General features: G+C 35.6%; 1 long non-coding RNA gene across 2 annotated transcripts in view; it reads left to right on the forward strand.

Annotated features, from left to right (window-relative positions):
* Positions 1-5,146: 5,146 nt before the first annotated feature.
* Positions 5,147-19,414, forward strand: part of LOC100609517 (uncharacterized) — a 203,524-nt gene continuing 189,256 nt past the window's right edge. Inside the window, exons 1-2 of one of the 2 annotated variants that reach the window (XR_001708789.4) lie at positions 5,147-13,813; positions 19,105-19,164. This is a non-coding gene — a long non-coding RNA (uncharacterized LOC100609517). The remainder of the gene's footprint in view (positions 13,814-19,104; positions 19,165-19,414) is intronic. The other variant, XR_008538853.2, reaches the window with a different exon arrangement.

Consider the following 19,414-nt stretch of genomic DNA (forward strand, 5'->3'; position numbering starts at 1 on the left):
CCCACTCTCAGACAGGAAGAAGAAGAGTGCTTAAATTTAGGAAAAGCACAGGATTTGTGATCACACATCTAGTCCTACATTCTGAACCAGATTATCCAATGAGGTGGACCAGCCCTGAAGCTCTTTCTCATACTGGTAGAATGTGACACTGGAATTAGCCTTCAAGTGGTGCTCCAGGTGTGGACTGAACCTTGAGGGGGCATAACATGGGATAGGGTGGTTAGAGAGGGACTGATATCTTTAGAATACCAATTAAGTGCTAGACACTATCCTAGGCACTTTTGGCATGCTATTGGATCAATGAGATACATTTTTTTAAGCGATATTTTACTGATGATAAAACTGAGAAGCAGTAAATGGCATTATTTACATGTCTAGCTTTTGGAAAAGACTAAGAAACTCATCTCTGGGAAAATAAGGCAAAGACTGACAATGTGTACATTGTTTGAAGGTTTATTCAGCTTTAAAATGCTTCTGATAAGCCTGCTTTGTGTTTTTTTTCCTTATCAGGAGGTTTACTCACATGGATTACTTCTTAGACTACTAATTATCCAGATAGTTGGTTCCTCTTTTTCTCTTTGTGCTTAATTATTAGTATTTCTCTAGAGCTCACTTGGCTTATGTTCTTTTGTTTCTCTCATAGGCATCACACTAATGTCTCCAAGTGGTCAGGTGATGTGTGGTTTGTGCTATCACCTTTAGAAAATGAATCTTAGCTCAACATTCTCCAAACTTTTAGATGTTTTTCAGGACAAAAATCTTTATTGTTTCAACACAATTGAAAGTGAAGCACGCTTAATTTTTCTGTTTAAATATTTATTCCAAAGTGAGTCAATCGTATAATAAAAGTGTTTCTGCAGTCATTAAATAGTCATTTAGCAAACAAAAAAAGAAAAAAAGAAAACACATATTGCAGAGTAAGACATATTAAAGACATCAAATATTAAAAGGTGTGTTGTAAAATATTGCAGTTTCACAGTAAGCATAATATTTGTATATAGGTAGCCACTATTTAAGACAGCTCAAGCTAAGGGATACATGGATGATCTTATTACATTTAAGTATATTCTTTTGATAAAACACTAAATATGTGATATATGCTTTATGTAAAATACATAACTATTTATTCATACCAGAAAGAAACATGCAATAATTTTAATAATGTAAACACAAAATCTCAAAGAGGAGCTAACCATCTGGAGGAGTTTTAAATAACACTTATTATCTGTCTACCATATTTTGAAAACTGTTAGCATAATTGTTGCAGTAATACAATTGCATTACAAAGTTTACTGATTCATTTACTCTTGGGAAAACTATTCTAGGCACAAAGTTCTATATAGAATGGATTAACTTCATGTATTAGTCTTTTCAGGCTTCTATGACAAAAATAACATAGACTAGATAGTTAATAAACCATGTAAATTTATTTCTCAAAGTTCCGGAGGCTGTAAATCTGAAATCAAGATGTTGGCAGATTTGAAGTCTATTGAGGGCTGGCTTCAGAGATGGCCGTTGTTCATTATAATCTCACATGGCAGGGGAGAGATCTCTCTGGACTCTCTTTAATAAAGGCACTAGTCCCATTTATGAGGGCTCTGCCATCCACATCTCAGATACCCCACCTCCTAGTACCATTACCTTGAGATCTGGATTTGAACAAAAGAATGTTGAGGAAACACAAATATCCAGTTTGTGGCTTGTTAGGATATTGTTTATACCCGGTAAGGACAAGGCATATAGTATCTGAGATGGGCTGGGTTTTAAAGACTCTGTAGACAGGGCTGGGGACTGTGGTGAAGTGAAAGCACATGTCTGGCCAATGGTGGCATTAGTTACTCAATTCCTAATGACTCACCATTTATGAATAGGGAAGCAATGTGACATATCTCTGCTTTTTTCAGGCAAGATCATAGCTTGATTTTTTTAAATGTGAAATTTTCTTATTTTTAAAAGTTTGTTCTAATTAAAACTGTATCTATTTCCTATTTTCCTTTTTTATGTGAGAAATAAGTATAATATTTCTAAGATGTAAAATTTTATATCATCTTTCTTCTTGACAGAGATTATATGTTGTTTTGCAATTCATGATGTCTACACTCTTAATTTAAATTTATACTTTCCTGAAATCATAACCAGTATGCAGTTGTAGTGAAAAAATACTTAGATGTTTCTGGGCCAAAAATTATAATGTGTTAATACTGAATATAGTATGAAACCTATATTAGTCCATTTTCAAACTGCTATAAAGAACTACCTGAAACTGGATAATTTATAAAGAAAGGAAGATTAATTGACTCATAGTTCTGCATGGCTCAGGAGGCCTCAAAAAACTTACAGTCATGGCAGAAGGCAAAGAGGAAGGAGTTATGTCTTACGTGGCTGGAGCAGGAGGAAGAGAGTGAAGGTGGAAGTGCTACACACTTTTAAATAACCAGAGGTTCTCCATGGGGGCTCTGACCCTGCAGCAGACTTCTGCCTGAACATCCAAGCATTTTCATGCATCCTCCGAAATCTAGGTGGAGGTTCCCAAACCTCAACTCTTGTCTTCTGCATACCTTCAGGCCCAACACCACATGGAAGCCTCCAAGGCTTGGAGCTTGCACCCTCTGAAGCAATGGCCCAAGCTGTACCTTGGCCCCTTTTATCCATGGCTAGAGCTGGAGCAGTTGGGATGCAGGGTGCCATGTCCTGAGGCTGCACAGAGCAGTGGGCCCCTGAGCCCACTCCATGAAACCATTTTTCCCTTCTAAGCCTCTGGGACTGTGATGGGAGGGGCTGCTGTGAAAATGTCTAAAGTGCCCTGCAGACATTTTCCCCGTTGTCTTGGGTATTAACATTTTGCTTCTCTTTACTTTTGCAAATTTCTGTATCCAGCGGCTTAAATTTCTCCCCAGAAAATGTTTTTTTCTTTTCCACCACGTGGTCATGCTGCAAGTTTTCCAAACTTATATACTCTACTTCCTTTTGAACATAAGTTTCCATTTCAGACCCTCTCTTTGTGAACACATATGACTGTATGCTTTCAGAAAAAGCCAGGTCACATCTTGAATGCTTGCTGCTTAGAAATGTCTTCCGCTAGAGAACTTAAATCATTTCTCTAAAGCTTAAAGTTCCACAGATCTCTAGTGCAGGGGCAAAATGCCACCAGTCTTTTTGCTAAAGCATAGCAAGAGTCACCTTTATTCCAATTTCCAACAAATTTCTCATCTCTATCTGAGACCATCTCAGCCTGGACTTCATTGTCCATATCACTGTCAGCATTTTGGTCAAAACCACACAACAAAACTCTAGAAAGTTCCAAACTTTTCCACATCTTTCTGTCTTCTTCTAGGCCCCCAAACTATTCCAACCTTTTCCCATTACCCAGTTCCAAAGTCACTTCCACGTTTTCAGGTATCTTTATAGCAATGCCCCATTTCTCTCAGTACCAGTTTTCTGTATTAGTCATTTTCATACTTCTATAAAGAACTACCTGAGACTGGGTAATTTATAATGAAAAGAGGATTAATTGACTCACAGTTCCACATGGTTATGGAGGCCCCAGGAAACTTACAATCATGGTGGAAGGCAAAGGGATAGCAAGTCATAGTGACAGGAGAGAAAGAGAGCAAGGGGGTAAGTGCCACACCTTTAAACCATCAGATCTTATGAGACCTCAGTATCACTCGAACAGGATGGGGGAAACTGCCCCCCTGATCCTATTACCTCCCACTAGGCCCCTCTCCTGACACATGAGAATTACAATTCAAGATGAGATTTGGCTAGTGACAGCCCCATGATTGAACAGCACCCATGATGGAAAAAGTTGGAATTCACTTAAAATTGTGTCAATAATCATACACTAGAATTTCATTAATTTCTCAAAAGTAGTTCAGTTTATTGAATCAACTACATTGTTGATTAAAAGTATACCAAAAGGAGTTTTGAAATAGCAAAATGTATCTACCTGCTTCTTTAAAAAATTACCCTTGTAAAAAAGTGAAGAAACACAACAACAAATGACATATTTGCTACAATTGACTGTCAAGATCTATAATCCCCCCAAGTTTAAAATGAAAATGAGATGGAAACGGTAAATGATACTACAAGCAAAAGAAGGTCAAAGGTAAATGCTTACAGAGGGGGATCAAACCAGTAGCTGATTTATTTTAAAATCATAGAAAATTGAATAGTAAGGATAATAAACCGTGGAACATAAAGCTGGGGAGAAGGGCTGGAAACAGGTAGATTATTTGAAATTTTTTATTAGAAGAAGTTAGACCTTCAGATACCTTTACCATATGTGTATAGATTGCTTGCATGTATTCCTTCCCTAGGAGAGATTATATATTTTATCTAGAGAAATTTCACTTGGATTACCATAAAATCAGTTTCTCTAGACAGAGAGGAGGGTAGACATAAATGTCTAAGTAAAAATATGAAGACATATCAATGTCTATATCCTAAACATTAAGACTTATAGCTCCCTTTCCACACCTATGTCACATTTGCTGGTAGCCCAGCAATACAACAGACTGGTAATTAAAAGGTCTTTCTCTGAAGAAGTTTAATGTTCTGGAGAAAATACCTCCACAATCTGATGTTTGGAAATTTCCAAAACATAGGTTGGACATCAGTTTGTTGCCCATTGGCAACATATTCCATACTCTTAGAACTTGTACTCAACTTTAATGCCTAATTTATACGTGTAAGTTGACAATAAATGGTCACCAGACATATGAAAAAAAAAGGGTCCTATCCCTTCCACTCGATCATACTAGAATAGAATGCAGAGTTCTTTGCTTCCAATGGAGGCCAGATAAGTTTCTACTGGACCAATCTCTCATTGATATAACTATACACTTTGGACAAAATATTTTTAAAACTATCCAAGGGTGTTAGAGAGTAGACAAAAGCAAGCAGATACTACAGAAGACTTCACACTTGGAACAAGGAATGGCATGAAGCAAGTTTTCCATTTTTAAAGATGTCTTTGTGCTAATTTCAGGCTGAAGTCTGCAGTACAGGGTGATTACTTAAGACTTTATGTTTTAGAAAGTTTTTTTCTTCTATTTAAATATTTTTATTTTTAAGGAAAGGTAGAGTTGCATTTCAGTGAAGCCAGGAAGTCCTTTTGGATAAGAATTTGGAAGGAAAAAATAAATATAATGCCCTGTAAAGAAACTGTTGTGTTTGCATAGGTGTATAAATTATAGAGAAAAGAAGTTAATTTTATGAAAAACTAACTTTATTATTTAATTAAATCAAATAAACCACTATATTATCGTGTGCCATACTCTTCTCTAAATGCTTTACAAATATTAACTAATCTAATTAACCCCATGAGTTCGACACTCTTAAATATACATCTTACACATGAACATATGAAAGTACTGAGAGGTTAAGTAACATCCTCAAGGTATCAAAACTAGCAAGTGGCAGAGCCCTCTTGGGTTCCGTTATGAATAGATTATCCGATAATCTAGCCAAACATTACTCCCTTCTCAATTTCTTTCATAATGTTAATATATTGTGCATCATGGGGCCATGGCAATGTCTCAGTGCAAAGATTATGAGTAGATTCTCCTTTACTCAAAACTTTGATTTGCCTAGACAAGGCTCTTTTACTTTTTGGCTTCAGAACTACTCAATTTGGGGGCATATGACATTGCTAAAGAAAAATTACCCAATGATACTTGCTAAACTATGGTAAGGGAGACTTCATTCAGGACCATGGGAATAGGTATAGGGACCACTGCAATAGGGTCTTGAAGTTGGGGAGTGTGAGTTCAACTCTCAATATAGTGTGGACAAGTGAGAATTTATAGACAAGGTGCAGATTCGGGGATCAGTGGATGGACAAATACTAAGAGGAAACTTCAAGGATAAGGGGGATTCTGGTTAAACTGACCTAACAGGATTTTTGCTGAAGACAGGCTAGAGTGATCAGACATTACTTGGGGGATGGTGGATGATGAAGAACCTGATTAGACATTGAAGATGATCATATATCAAGGATGGGACTCTGGGATTCTTACTAAACTAACTTACCAAGATTCTTTGCTAAAACTGAATTTTACAAGGAAGTACAGAGATGGGCCTAGGAGAAGTTTCCGAAGACTGACTAGCGTATGGCCAGGCAAATAATCTTTGTTGATGTTTAATTAAAATGCCAGACTATTTTCTATGATAGGTCTTATCACAAATGTACTCTGCACTCCTTTTATATATTATCATTTTGCACTCAACTTGGGCCAGTGACCAGCCTTGGCAGGAGAAAAGGGTTGAGTTCCTGGCGGAGGTTCACGTGACCTCTGCTTTCCTCTGCAGACCCACCAGGCACTTTGCTAGCACATCTACAAATAGAGCCCTCTCCTTCCTCTTTCATTTAGAGCTCGCCAGCCTTTCATAAGCTTTCCTTTTCTCAGGCCTTAAGAATCTCCCAGATTTCTTTGATTGCTAGTCCTTTTCTGAGAGTCGCTTCTCCACCTCTTCCTGCCTTTTGTCTTTCCTTTTCTGTTTTTTTTTTCTTTTCATCTCTTTCCTCACTACCCTTCACACAGAGACTCAAAGCTTGCCCCACCACTTGGCCCATTGCCAACTTAGCAGTTCTCAGTAATACACTGTAGCTCTCCAGACTGTTTGGTTCAACTGCTTTATTTACATATATATATTTCACGCCCCCGACACCACCTCCCCCCTTGGGAGAGCCCTTTGTGGTGAGAAAAGTCAAGTTTATTTTTGTAAAGGGTTAATGTTTCACAACCTTCTTGGTAATATAAGATTTGTGTCAAACACTTTAACTCATACAGATTCTGTATTTCCTTGGCAGGGAGAAAATGTATAAAATAACAAAGGTATCCTATCCTATTCCTCATAATAAACACAACATAAAAATCATATAGTAAATCACAACAAAATTATACAGAGAGAAAGCGAGAAACTTCATACTAATTTGGTATTAAAATTATAGATTAACCTTAAGGAAAATTAACCTGAATTTCTGAATGCCTATAGTCTAATGAGAAAAAGGTCTGACACCTTTTAAATTTTTCCATATAGTCTCACCTTTTATATATTTTTAACACTAAAATACCTCTGGATAAAAATACACATGCATTCTATTTATATAAAGTATTTTTTCCCTTTAATTAATTCTTGCAATCTACAATGATAGGCAAGTCAGGTATAATTTTTCTCTTTGTTATTGCACTCAGACACTCATGCAAAAATAGTAAAATGTTTTATTTTTATTTTTTTTACTTTACTGAAATTGGTGGCTTACATCATACTGAGGGGCCCACATGAATATTTGTTTTTAAATTAGGACCATATTCTCAATTCGCTACACAATAAAGGGATTATACATTTAAAAGAACTGTATGCAATCAAGAAGAAATTTTAATTAATCACAAATAGAACTGGCCCAATGGAAATAATTTGACCCGACAGTTTGAGGTTTGATCAGCACAACACAGAGATTAAGAAGACTTTTGACCTGAACAGAGTCGGAGTTGGTTCAAGTCTGGAACTTTAGAAAGGGAACACTAATGGGTTCAAATCACACAATATCATTGTTTCCCATAATGCTACCATCCCATTAGCAACCAGTGAGAAACTTGCTTAGTTTTCTGTAGAAACCATCCAGTAGCATATATAGCTCTGGTCCACAATGAAGCAACAGAGATTATGCCACAACAAACTATACTCTTTCTCTCATGTTCTCTATATGCAAAAACTGAGCCAGCTGCTTTGAAGCACTAATTGACTGTCGGTATCAATTAGGGGCCTGACTGCTTTCTAACTTACATTTATGTCTCCACAGTAACCACATTGGTATTTGGGGGAGATTGGGGGTACTTACTGAAAAGTCCTTAAATATGTACAACATAAAAGAATAACTGAGGTTTTGGAAAAGCTAGTTAGAACAGGGCCCAGCAACTCTTAGTTTTTTAACAGCATCTTTGTGTTGAAAGCTGAAAGTTTTACTAAAATGGAATTCTTTATTAGAGTAGCAATATCAATATATAAATAAATGGATTATACAGCAAAAATACCAGCCCAAGAGAAAGAAAAAACTTAAAAAATAGGAGCACGGAGAGTGAAGAACTCCAATGATGACTTCTGTCGTAAGAACAATAGATAAAAAAACATGACGTAGAGTAAAAGGCAGAATATGTGGTGGGAAGAATTTGACTCTAATGCTAGAGAAACACAAGTTTGCTTCTTGCTTGCCACTTGCTAGCTGGTATAACTTTTAGAAACTGAGTCCCAGTTTTCTCGTATGTTAAACTGAGATATTGATGTCACCTTTGCAGGTATGTTGGGGGAAATTAAATCAACTAAAGCTTATAGGAGACAATGAGTCATTTCTGGTACATAGTAGGTGCTCTGTAAATATCAGGTATTATCATCATCATCATGATGTCAGGGCCTGGAAAAGAGAAAATGCAAGTATAATATAAATAATGCCTAACATTGAAAATAAACAAAAAAATCCATCACTTTGAAAAAAAAAATGGTAGACTTATTCTGTTACCTCGAATACCAAACTAAATCCATTGCATTGAATTACGATGAGAAATTTAATTTCATAAGAGCAAGTACTTTTCTAACAATTAGAACAGCATGGAATCTGAAATTAACCTGATTGTGGATAACCACCTATCAGATTGTTAGAGATAGGATGATGCCTATATTGAGATAAAATGGACCTAGAGTTTTTATTAAGTAAGATATTTTATAATTATAGTATTTCTCACTAAAAAGAAATCTATGGATTGGTGGGCTTCCTGAAATTATTACAGGATAAATATTAATAATTAGAAAGTTCACGGCTATATTATGATGACAGAAAATATAACACTAATCTATAAGAAATGAAATTGGTATAGAATTACAGTAAACAGGGATTAAAATATCTTGGATACTTACTATTATAGTTTGATATTCTGGAATTGTACATGATATACATCAAGGAATAGTAGCAATTAAACATTGAGCCATCAAAATGATGAACAAATAACAATTAAACATAGAGTTTATATAGTTTCCAGATTACTAAAATGAAAGGAGTACTGAAATTTTTCTTAAAGCAAATTGTGGCCCTTGAACATTGGTCAGTAACAATTTTCATGTTACATTATTAGAGTTTTGGAAAAGATCGTTCTTTAGAAAATCTATAAATGATGCAACAATATGTTTATTGTAAACAAGAAAAATACATAATAATTGCATTCACTCTAAGACTAATTAAAAACTTGTGTGATAAGCCTGTTTAATAAAACTTTACATAATCAGAAACAAGATATTCTGTTCTTGCACTGCTATGAAGAAATACCTGAGACTGGGTAATTTGTAAAGAAAAGAGATTTAATTGGTGCATGGTTCCACAGGCTATATGGGAAGCATGTCTGGGGTGGCCTCTGGAAACATACAATCATGGTGGAAGGCAAATGGGAAGCAGGCACATCTTCACATGGCTAAAGCAGGAGCTAAAGAGAGAGATGAGATGGCAAACGTGCTACACACTTTTAAACAACCAGATCTTGTGAGCACCTACTTACTATCACTAGAGCAGCACCAAGGGGGAAATCCAACCCCCATGATCCTATCACCTTCCACCAGGCCCTACTTCCAACACTGGGGATTACAATTGACATGAGATTTGGGTGGGAACACAGATCCAAAAACAAACCGTATCACAAGATGTTTTTGATCCTGTTGGTAGGAAACAACCACAAGATATCAGTGCAGATTATTTCTTCACTTCAGAGAGAACACTTCATTTTAGGGTTCTGAAATTAAGCATGCCATTTTCATATAACAAATGCACAAGTAAAAATGTACCCTGAGCCATCAATGATTCAATCATTAATGATTCAATCAATGAGTCAATCATTTACTGATGATTATGAAAACAAGAGGTAGGATGTTTTAATATATGGAGCATAAGACTAAGTGGTAAAAAATAGGTTCTAGTCATGATTCTGACACTCTTTAGGTCTGACATTGGGAAAATCACTTAAACTCTTTGATTGCAATTTCTTCATTCATTAAATTATAGCATTGGGCAGTATAATCCTTAAGGTCTTCTCAGATTAGAAATTTTTCTAATCTCAGATGAATAAATCTTTGATTACAATCCATTATCCTAACTAGGACCAACTGTTATTAATTGTAATATATTTGTACAGAGATATGTAATTTATTAGAACTCCTACTGAAAATTAATTCCTAACTTCAAAAATGTTATATTGTGTTTCCCTGACAAATCCATGGGTAGGAGATCAGAGCTTGGAAACGATTTCTCTTTTGAATCAAAAGCTTTAGGTTTCTATAACTCACGTATTTTAGTTAGAAAATTGGTGAAGCCAAATCTCCACTCTGATTTCCTGGGCTTTGCCAAAAGGATAAAGAGATTCACTGGGCAAGTTGGTAGTGTCTTTCCCCCAGGACTGCTATAAAGCATCATGGTCTTTGCTATGTAACTTCTCCTGAACCTTTCTTTAAAATACAGAGTCTACTGACTTCCTTAAGTTTAAGGTCAACGTTACTCACTGAAGCAACTCCAGATCTGAAGAGAGTTTCCAAAATGCAAAAGTTTATCTGGGAGAAGATAGATATTTTTCAACATAATTTAAACATTACCTCTATGTTGTTCAAGACTGTGATATATTGATTTCCTCATTGTACTTTTTTGTTTATGGATAATAGAGTCATTGAGAGAAAGTATTCCTAAACAAAGAGAAAATAAATGGCAATGCAAAATAGCATAGGAAAACTTATTGGTATTTTATAGTTGAAAGATATCTTTTTTTTCTCCAACGTTCTGGCTTAAATTTTTCTTAGTATTTTCTAATTTCTTCTGGTTTAGAATTACTTTGAACTATGCTTCACTATAGCTTCCTTCTACAAGACTCAGACAATGCATAAGATTAACAAAAATCTGCTTATTATATTTTCACATGTCCAAGGCCAAACTAATTGCAGGTAACAATAAAGAAACATTGGTATTGACTTAAAAGAGTCATGGTTTACTCTCTGAGTCTGGGGATATTCTCATTGTGTGTGAAGACCCTGGCTTTGCAAAAGAGGGAGGATAATGAATTAAATTAGAAGGGAATAAGGTGGGAATAGTTCTTAGGTAACTACCTGATAGATTTGTTTCTCAGTTGTGCAAACCAGAGAAAGAAAACCTGTGGGATAATTGGTATAAGCAAAGAGCATTATCATCATCCATCTCCCATTCTGATAACAAGATGTATTTTGCATTGAAAAAACTATCCTCTAGATCTATGCTTCTTAAATTAGTTATGCAATTACAAAAGAAAGCATGATTCATTGAAGTTTAGATGAAATCTTCTGATTTCATAGGATATTGTGAGCCAATTATGCTATTGCTGTTTATATGTCTATAATAGCAAAGGATATGCTCTCAGGAACACAATGTATATTATATTTATGTAGTCAATATAATTAGAACCCAGAGAACAATTTAACCCATATTCAATAGGTCTTGATGCCTAGAATGTGGTTTATTTTACTCCTGCAGAATAAAACATAAAAAATGTAGAGCTTCAAATTTGTTTAACAAAGGGAGGATGTGGTTAATCTTAAAAAAAAAATGTCACATTTTCTGAATTTTATGAAGAGTATTAGGCAGTGATTAAATAAAAGATTGACTGACACTACTTTATACAAATCTAATGCAATTATTCAAACCATTCAATAATATTAGAAGTAGAATGTCCTGTTTAGAGAGCTTTATAAACCAAGCTCAGGCCAGGTGCTTTAGCTAGCCACATTCAATTTTCAATCTCTGGTTGTGCACTTATACAATGCATAAGAATTAGTTGAAAGGATTAATATTTTAGATATTCAATATAGTTTTGTAAATTGATTTAGGTAAAGGACTGTATAACTTTACATTGAATTTACTTGCATTTTGGTGTTGTGAAAACACGTAAACATCTCAACATATGTTGGTAAAAGAAAAGATAGAAACAATGGTTTTATACCTGGCACTTAGAAGCCATCACATATCTGAATAAGATATCTGAACCCCATTTTTAATGAAATTTTAGCATGTGCTTTTGACACCTCATGTATTTTCCTCAGGCCCACCTCTGATGTGAACTGCAGCTGCATTAGAAAAATCCCATGTTTGCTGATAGCATCCCACATCACATGCTCAACACATATTTCTCTAATTTTCTGCCTCAGGTACTTCTCAGGATTCTGTTTAGCCCACATGGAAATGCAGCCTGAAAGCTTGGAGGGACAATTTTCTGAAATATTCTATGTGGGTCTCGGCTGACAAGATGTAAAAAGCTCAACCTTGTATTGACTCTTCTCCTGAATCTGTCTTACTAGCCCGGTTGCTTCACTTTTTCTCCCTTAGATTGCTTCCATATAAACTACCTGCTTGTTTTAAGCTCCATTTTTTTTTCATGAATGCAAAGGAATATGAAAACTTTTTGAAACTTATTATATAATATTATTTATTCTTTAAACATTTATTGAACACCTATAATGTGCTAGACCCTGTGGTAATTCCTGGAAATGCAAGGAGAAAATGGTCATTTCCTGTGAAATCAGGTAGAATACAGCCCAATAGTAAAACATGACACTAAGTGAAATCATAGTTTAGGGCTATGATAGACCCTCCATGGTGGCACACAGGATGAGAGTGCCTTTTTTGTAAAGTAAGGGGGAGAATTTAGATATGTTGGAGACTACATAAAAGAAATTGAGACTTGAATTAATATAATTCTAGGGCATGGAGCAGGAGAAGGCTAGAAAAAGAAGTCAGAGAAAAGTTAGAATATAAAATAGTCTTACATGCTTGTCCCAGGAAATTTAAGAAATTTTCTAAGAGTATTACCTAGAAAGATAATTTGGAAAGAGATCATCAAATATCTTATTTCTGGGTTTGATAGATAAATGAGAATAAATAAATTAATCTATTCTGTGATCCTAAGTTATTTTAACTAAAGACCGACATGTATGTTGAATGTATGCATTAAAACCTGTATACTAAGGTTTATTACCTAATGGAATAAAATGAAGAGCTCAAACACAACCTATTTTGCATTCTGGATGGGTTAGGGTAGCTGAATAAAGGACTTCAGAGCAGGCACTTTAACGACTTTGGTTTCTATGCACTAATATGTCATGTGGACATAGCTATTAATACAAAAAGAAGACAAACATATCCTTTATAAAAATGTACAAATGCTCATCTACCTTTTTAGGCAAGAACAATTTCCAAGGCTTGATTGCCTTCTAGAGAAAGACGTTTTTACCTTAATTTGACCATAATGTCTTGGAGAAAAGTTTCTTGAAGTTGTATACCTATGTGATGGGCATTTTAGTATGTATGTGTATGTGTGTCTGTGTGTGTCCAGGAGAAGAATGTGAAAACTGTAGACCATGGGAAATATGAGATAACATACCTTTACCACACAATGGTGGAGGGACCTCAAAAGGGAATACTCTTGGCAGTCCCATCCTCACAAACCTCGATCACCATGTGTTCTCATTTCAGACTCCAATACTCAAAACTCTGGAAGTTGTACTCCTGTGTGTTTCTGAGACAGTTTTATTTTTCCGGATGAAAAAAGGGTTGTCTGGCCTATGCTAACGCCATCTCTGTTGGTAATGCATGGAGTATCCTGATGGATTTGGAAGTTTAAATCATGAAAAATTGAGGGAGGAAGATCAGAGCAGAGTTCAAGACCAGGAACGCTAAGGAAGGGGCGCAGCATTGTGGGAAAGGATGTGAGAATCCAGCAGAAGTGCTTACTGCAGGCACGGACCACTGTGGAAAGTAAGGAGTGACACGGGCTGGGCATGGTGGTTCATGCTTATAATCCCAACACTTTGGGAGGCCAAGGCAGGAGGATCTCTTGAGGCAATGAGTTGGAGACCAGCCTTGGCAACATGCTGAGACTTCGTCTCTACAAAAAATTGAAAAATTGACCAGATGTGGTGGCATGCATCTGTTGTCCTAGCTACTCAGGAGGCTTATATGGGAGGATTGCTGGAGCCCAGGAGTTTGAGGCTGCAGTGAGCCATGATTGCACCATTGCATTCCAACCCAGGCTGCAGAACAAGATTCTGTCTCTAAAAAACAAAATTAAAACAATAAGAAATTTTAAAAAAGTGACAGGCAGGTGTCAAGATATGTGAAGCTCCTTTGGTTTCTGGTTACAATTACTGCTCTCATGATCATATATCTTTATTATTTGCCATGCCCGCTCCTTATTGGTCAGTTGCTAGCTCTAATAGACAGGAAAGATTAGAGAATTATTTACATAAGGCCTCACATATAGTTGCTGCTCATTATATGTTAGTGGCATCAATATCTAGCTTAGTTATCGATTAAAATAAGTTTGTGATATCTACCTGCAACAGATAATCAAAATATTCTTATCCATTTAGCATCTGGGCCTCTACATTCCCTGTGTCACTCTGTGCCCCTGCAGCCACAGTGTCAAGGCCTATGGCTGCTCATGGAGTGCTGATAGACTCTCATCCAGCAAGTCTTTGTCTTTTCATACTTAACACATAGAAAGATGGTATTAAATGGATAAATCATATGATTTTAAAATAGCACAAGTCCAGTTTAGCTGGGAATGTTTTCCTTGAGGAAGCTTTATTATTACAAAATTTCAGATAGAGACCATTCTTTGTGGGAACTTACACACTTCTTATAGTTATTTTGGGAACAGATAATTTTCTTTTGTCTCTCGAAGTGACTAGGGAATGAAATATTATACTCTATTTAGCATAACTAAATTAAAAGTGGTGGAATTGTTGGAATGACAGTAAATAATTTCTATATGTATTGTCCATATGTGATATTCATTAAATTCTGCAAGCAAACCACTAAGGCACAGTTGAGTGAAAACACATTTTAATACTTGCTCAACTCCTTACTGTTGTGAAACTGTGAACTTATACCTTTTCTATTATATCCTAACGTTTTTAACACCTAACTCAGAAGGATGATTTGATAATATGAGGAAAACAGCTTGAAATAGTCATGGTTTAATAAATGATGTTGTCTTCTAACTTCCATTTTTGTTTAATAATTTATTTAATAAGATATCTATTTTTATTATGTATTTGTCAATTTTCTTTTACTATGGTAAGTATAATTTGGATATCAAAATATATAAAATTCCTAACATATTTAATAAGATCCCTTGTTTTATTAAAATCATTTTCAATTTATATATTTCTTAACTTATCCAACAGACAACACTACAGCATTGAAATTTATACATAGGTAAACTAAAGCCAGAATAATAAAATGAGGTGAATATTATTAAATGACCAATGTAGAATCCAAATTTATTCAATATAATTCCAGAAGACTCCTTTTGGAACAAAAGATGGCAAATATTCATGATTTGTGGTTCATGTTATGTCTTAGACTTGCTAATGTGGAAAATTTGAATATATGATTTGTCAAACATTGATCATATTCGTTGTTTTAGCATCTCATAACTGGAAATTTGATGAAATGGTAGTTGAATATGACTTTGATAATGGATTGATATTTTATATCAAGACTTTATTGACTCTAGCTAATAATTAAACACCTACATGCAAGATACTGCATTAAGCACTGTAGAAGATATTTTTTAAAACCAAACCTAAGACATTAAATAAAATTGAAATCACAAAAATCAAGGTTTAAGGGAAAGATACCAGATTTGCACAAGTGTGGATAATTGTAATCATATATGTATTTAGTATAAATTTTGCTTTCACTGATCTATTTTTTTTTTAATTTTACTTTAAGTTCTGGGATACATGTGCAGAATGTGCAGGTTTGTTACATAGGTAAATGTGTGCCACGGAGGTTTGGTGCACCTGTCAACCTGTCACCTAGGTATTGAGCCCCGCATGCATTAGCTATTTGTCCTGATGCTCTCCCTCCCCTCCCCTTCCTCTGACAGGTCCCAGTGTGTGTGTTGTTCCTGTCCCTGTGTCCATTTGTTCTCATTGTTCAGTTCCCACTTATGAGTGAGAACATGTGGCGTTTGGTTTTCTGTTCTTGTGTTTGTTGAGGATGATGGCTTCCAGCTTTATCTATGTCCCTGCAAAGGATATGATCTCGTTCCTTTTTATGGCTGCATAGTATTCCATGGTATATATGTACCACATTTTCTTTATCCAGTCTATCATCGATAGGCATTTGGGTTGGTTCCATGTCTTTGCTATTGTGAATAATGCTGCAATAAACATACATGTGCATGTATCTTTATAATAGAATGATTTATAATCCTTTGGGTATATACCCAGTAATGGGATTGCTGGGTCAAATGGCATTTCGGGTTCCTTGAGGAATCGCCACACTGTCTTCCACAATAGTTGAACTAATTTGTGTTCCTATGGGTAGGATCTGTTAAAGCCAATATATAAACTCATTTCAAATAGGGAAATTCAAGGCTCCAGTTTTCTAAGCAGGAAAGCCACACTTTTTCAGATAAAAAATTACTTTTTCAGAAATCCCACAGGAGTTGGAGACAGTGATGCTATTTTGGAAGGTATAACAATTACTGTCACAGAGAATGGTTTTAATTCCCAATAGATGTGGCATTAACACCTTCCATGAAACATAGCAACTGTTTACACCAGTGCATAGCAACAAAACACAACAGAAAGCAAGGACTTGCTTCAAGGTCCAGATCTTTTAAACTTCTATTTTAAGCAAGTTGGATTCATGGAAGTCATTTGCTTGGAACAGTTCTGTAAATGGCAAATAAAACACGCAGTACACATTTGAGTTGCTTAATCTCAGTGTTTGTAGTCTGAACTATGAATTTTAAAAAGTAGTTTGATATTCCCCATCCTACTCAGATTCATCATATATTTACAGCCAGATATAAATTATTTTTTTCTTTTATTTTTGAAGTCGTAATTTTTAACTAGTTTCTAAATTTACATTTGAAAAGAAAATAAACATAAAAAATAAGAAAAAAACATGACTAAATCTCCCCCTTGTTACCAAGTCCCATGTCTCATGATCTGATGGAATTAATGTCTGTTCATGCTACACACTCCAACCCATTTACAGCTTATAGGAGGCCCTATGGCTAAAGGTGTCCTGAGACCTGCTTGACAAGGAAAACACAAGGTATCTAGGCTGAGGCAGAAAGTTGCATGACCTTTGATTGTTTATTCTTGGGCCATCTCTCTCCTTTCCTCTCTGCTCTGTGTCTTGAACACACCCAAAATTAGGTCTTCAAATTGGCTCTGTGAAGACATTATTGCCACCACCAGTGGACACAAATCCTGCAGTTTTCACTGTGAACCCACTGTCATTAGATGGACTGTGGGCATTGCTTCCAGAATCACTTGGCAATTATGTCAAAACCAGGACATGACTGTGACTGCTGACACTGGCTTACCAGACTGAGGTCTGTAAACCCTTGCTTTCCTTGCCTCACTTGTTTCTATTTTAAAATCCGTGAAGGGTGAATATCTGGCTGCTGATTTCATGCATTCTTGCCTTCCCTGCCTAGAAAGTTACAAAATATCTTGCATTTTCAATTTCAGTTGTGGGAGGTGTTCTTGGTCTCTTAAGGTTAGGGATTTCCTAGGCACAGAAAAATGTAGCCCAAGATAATACCTCTTTTATGATAGAATGGAAAAGAATACCAGATTGGAAGTCAAAAGACAGACTTTACCCCTAGCTTTGGTCACTTCATTAGTGGTTTAACTATGACTAGTTAGTGTTATTATTTGAGATCTTGTTTTTATTATTATAAAATGAGATTGAAGCACATAACTTTCTAGCTCCTGTGTGATACGCTTCTATTATCGATTCTACCTTATATTAATCTGATGTGCTTGTGTACTCCTCCTATCAGTTTCTGTGATCTTTAAGAATGACCATACATTAAGAATTTATCACTAGTGACTTGGTAAGTGAAAGAGTGAAATTAATACTAAAATTAATATAGTTACCTCATTTCCATCCATTTTTACTATGGAAATAAATTTTCAGAGTACTCAAGTTGAGAAATATAATAGACTGTTTTTTATTTTACATATTTACCTAAAGTGTTTTGTTTCATAGATATGAACAATACCCGAGAAAAACACACCATTGTCTGGAATGAGCCATCAGAATTTAGAAAGAAACAGAATGAATTGTTTTGTACATAAATTTCCATTTTTTTTCTGTAATTTATCTATGTAACACTTATGTGTTTGTCAGTGTGATGGGGAGGATTGGGGCTTACACTTATATGTCTATCAGTGTGATGGGGAAGATTGGGCTGAATCTAAAAAAAAAAAATGACCTTACCTCTTCTCTCTATAATCTTGCTAGGGCTCAAGGATGGAAAATGCATAGAATTTAAGGCAATAATAGTACAGATCACTTTGTGCTGCTCACATGTAGGTTTCAAAACTAATAATTATAGCATGATTTTCCTGGACTATCTACTCTGCTTTTCACACATGAATCATTAGGAAATGTGGAGAACCTCCAGGATTTTTATCCTGCCCATCCATCTCTACCTTTGGTTTGCTTTGACAAGATTTGTGAAAGGGACTTCAGAATCTTAAGCCAATATCTTACTTTTGCAAAGGTAAACCCTTCTGTTGGAAATAGATTAAAACCAAAATGTCCAATTAATGAGAATCTAAATTTGGTGGTGATAGGAGATTTTTTTCTTAGGATCAAGATGACTTCCCATTAAAAGATGCGTATGTTTTTAGATTTTAGATTTTACATTGGCAGTGAGTGTCAGACAGATCTGAGTGTTACAGGACTGGCTGCCCAGATTCTATTTCTTTTCCCTTTCCTTCCTTTCCTCTAATCTTCCTTCCATTCTTTTTCTCTTCTTCATTTCTATCTTCACCAACTTTCAGGAGCAAAAAAAGGCAGCTTTGGCAGGATAAACATTAAGAAGGGCTTAATGTTGTACCACCCTGAGAACCATTCTATAAATTACTCCCAAATAAACTCTTGTTTTGTGTGTGTTTGTTTGTCGGGGGTGGGGTGGGGGTGAAGGGCAGTGAGGAAGGGATGAGAAAGGGGATAAATGGAAAAGAATGAAAACTCTAACCATAGTAATCTGTTTGCCTTGTCTCCAGAGCATCCAGAGATGCTTCTGTGGTTGTCTGTCCTGGCTAAAGACTCCCAAATAATATTAGGTAAGTCTGATTTCAGATTTTAGCCACAGGGCATGAATTAACCCACAGGAAGTGGAGTAGAGTTAGTTAACAAACAAAGATAAATGGAAACTCATGCCTGTATCACATGAAGAATTTTCTACCTTAATAATATCAGGTAGAGGAAAAACTCAACCAAGTTAATACAAACCCCAAAACTCATCCTTCATGGAACCACCCAAATTGGAGTCAAGTTTAATAAGAGACAGAGGGAAAACTACCAGAAATAAAC

Source organism: Pan troglodytes, chromosome 14 (genome assembly GCF_028858775.2).
Source record: "Pan troglodytes isolate AG18354 chromosome 14, NHGRI_mPanTro3-v2.0_pri, whole genome shotgun sequence".
Taxonomy (NCBI): Eukaryota; Metazoa; Chordata; class Mammalia; order Primates; family Hominidae; genus Pan; species Pan troglodytes.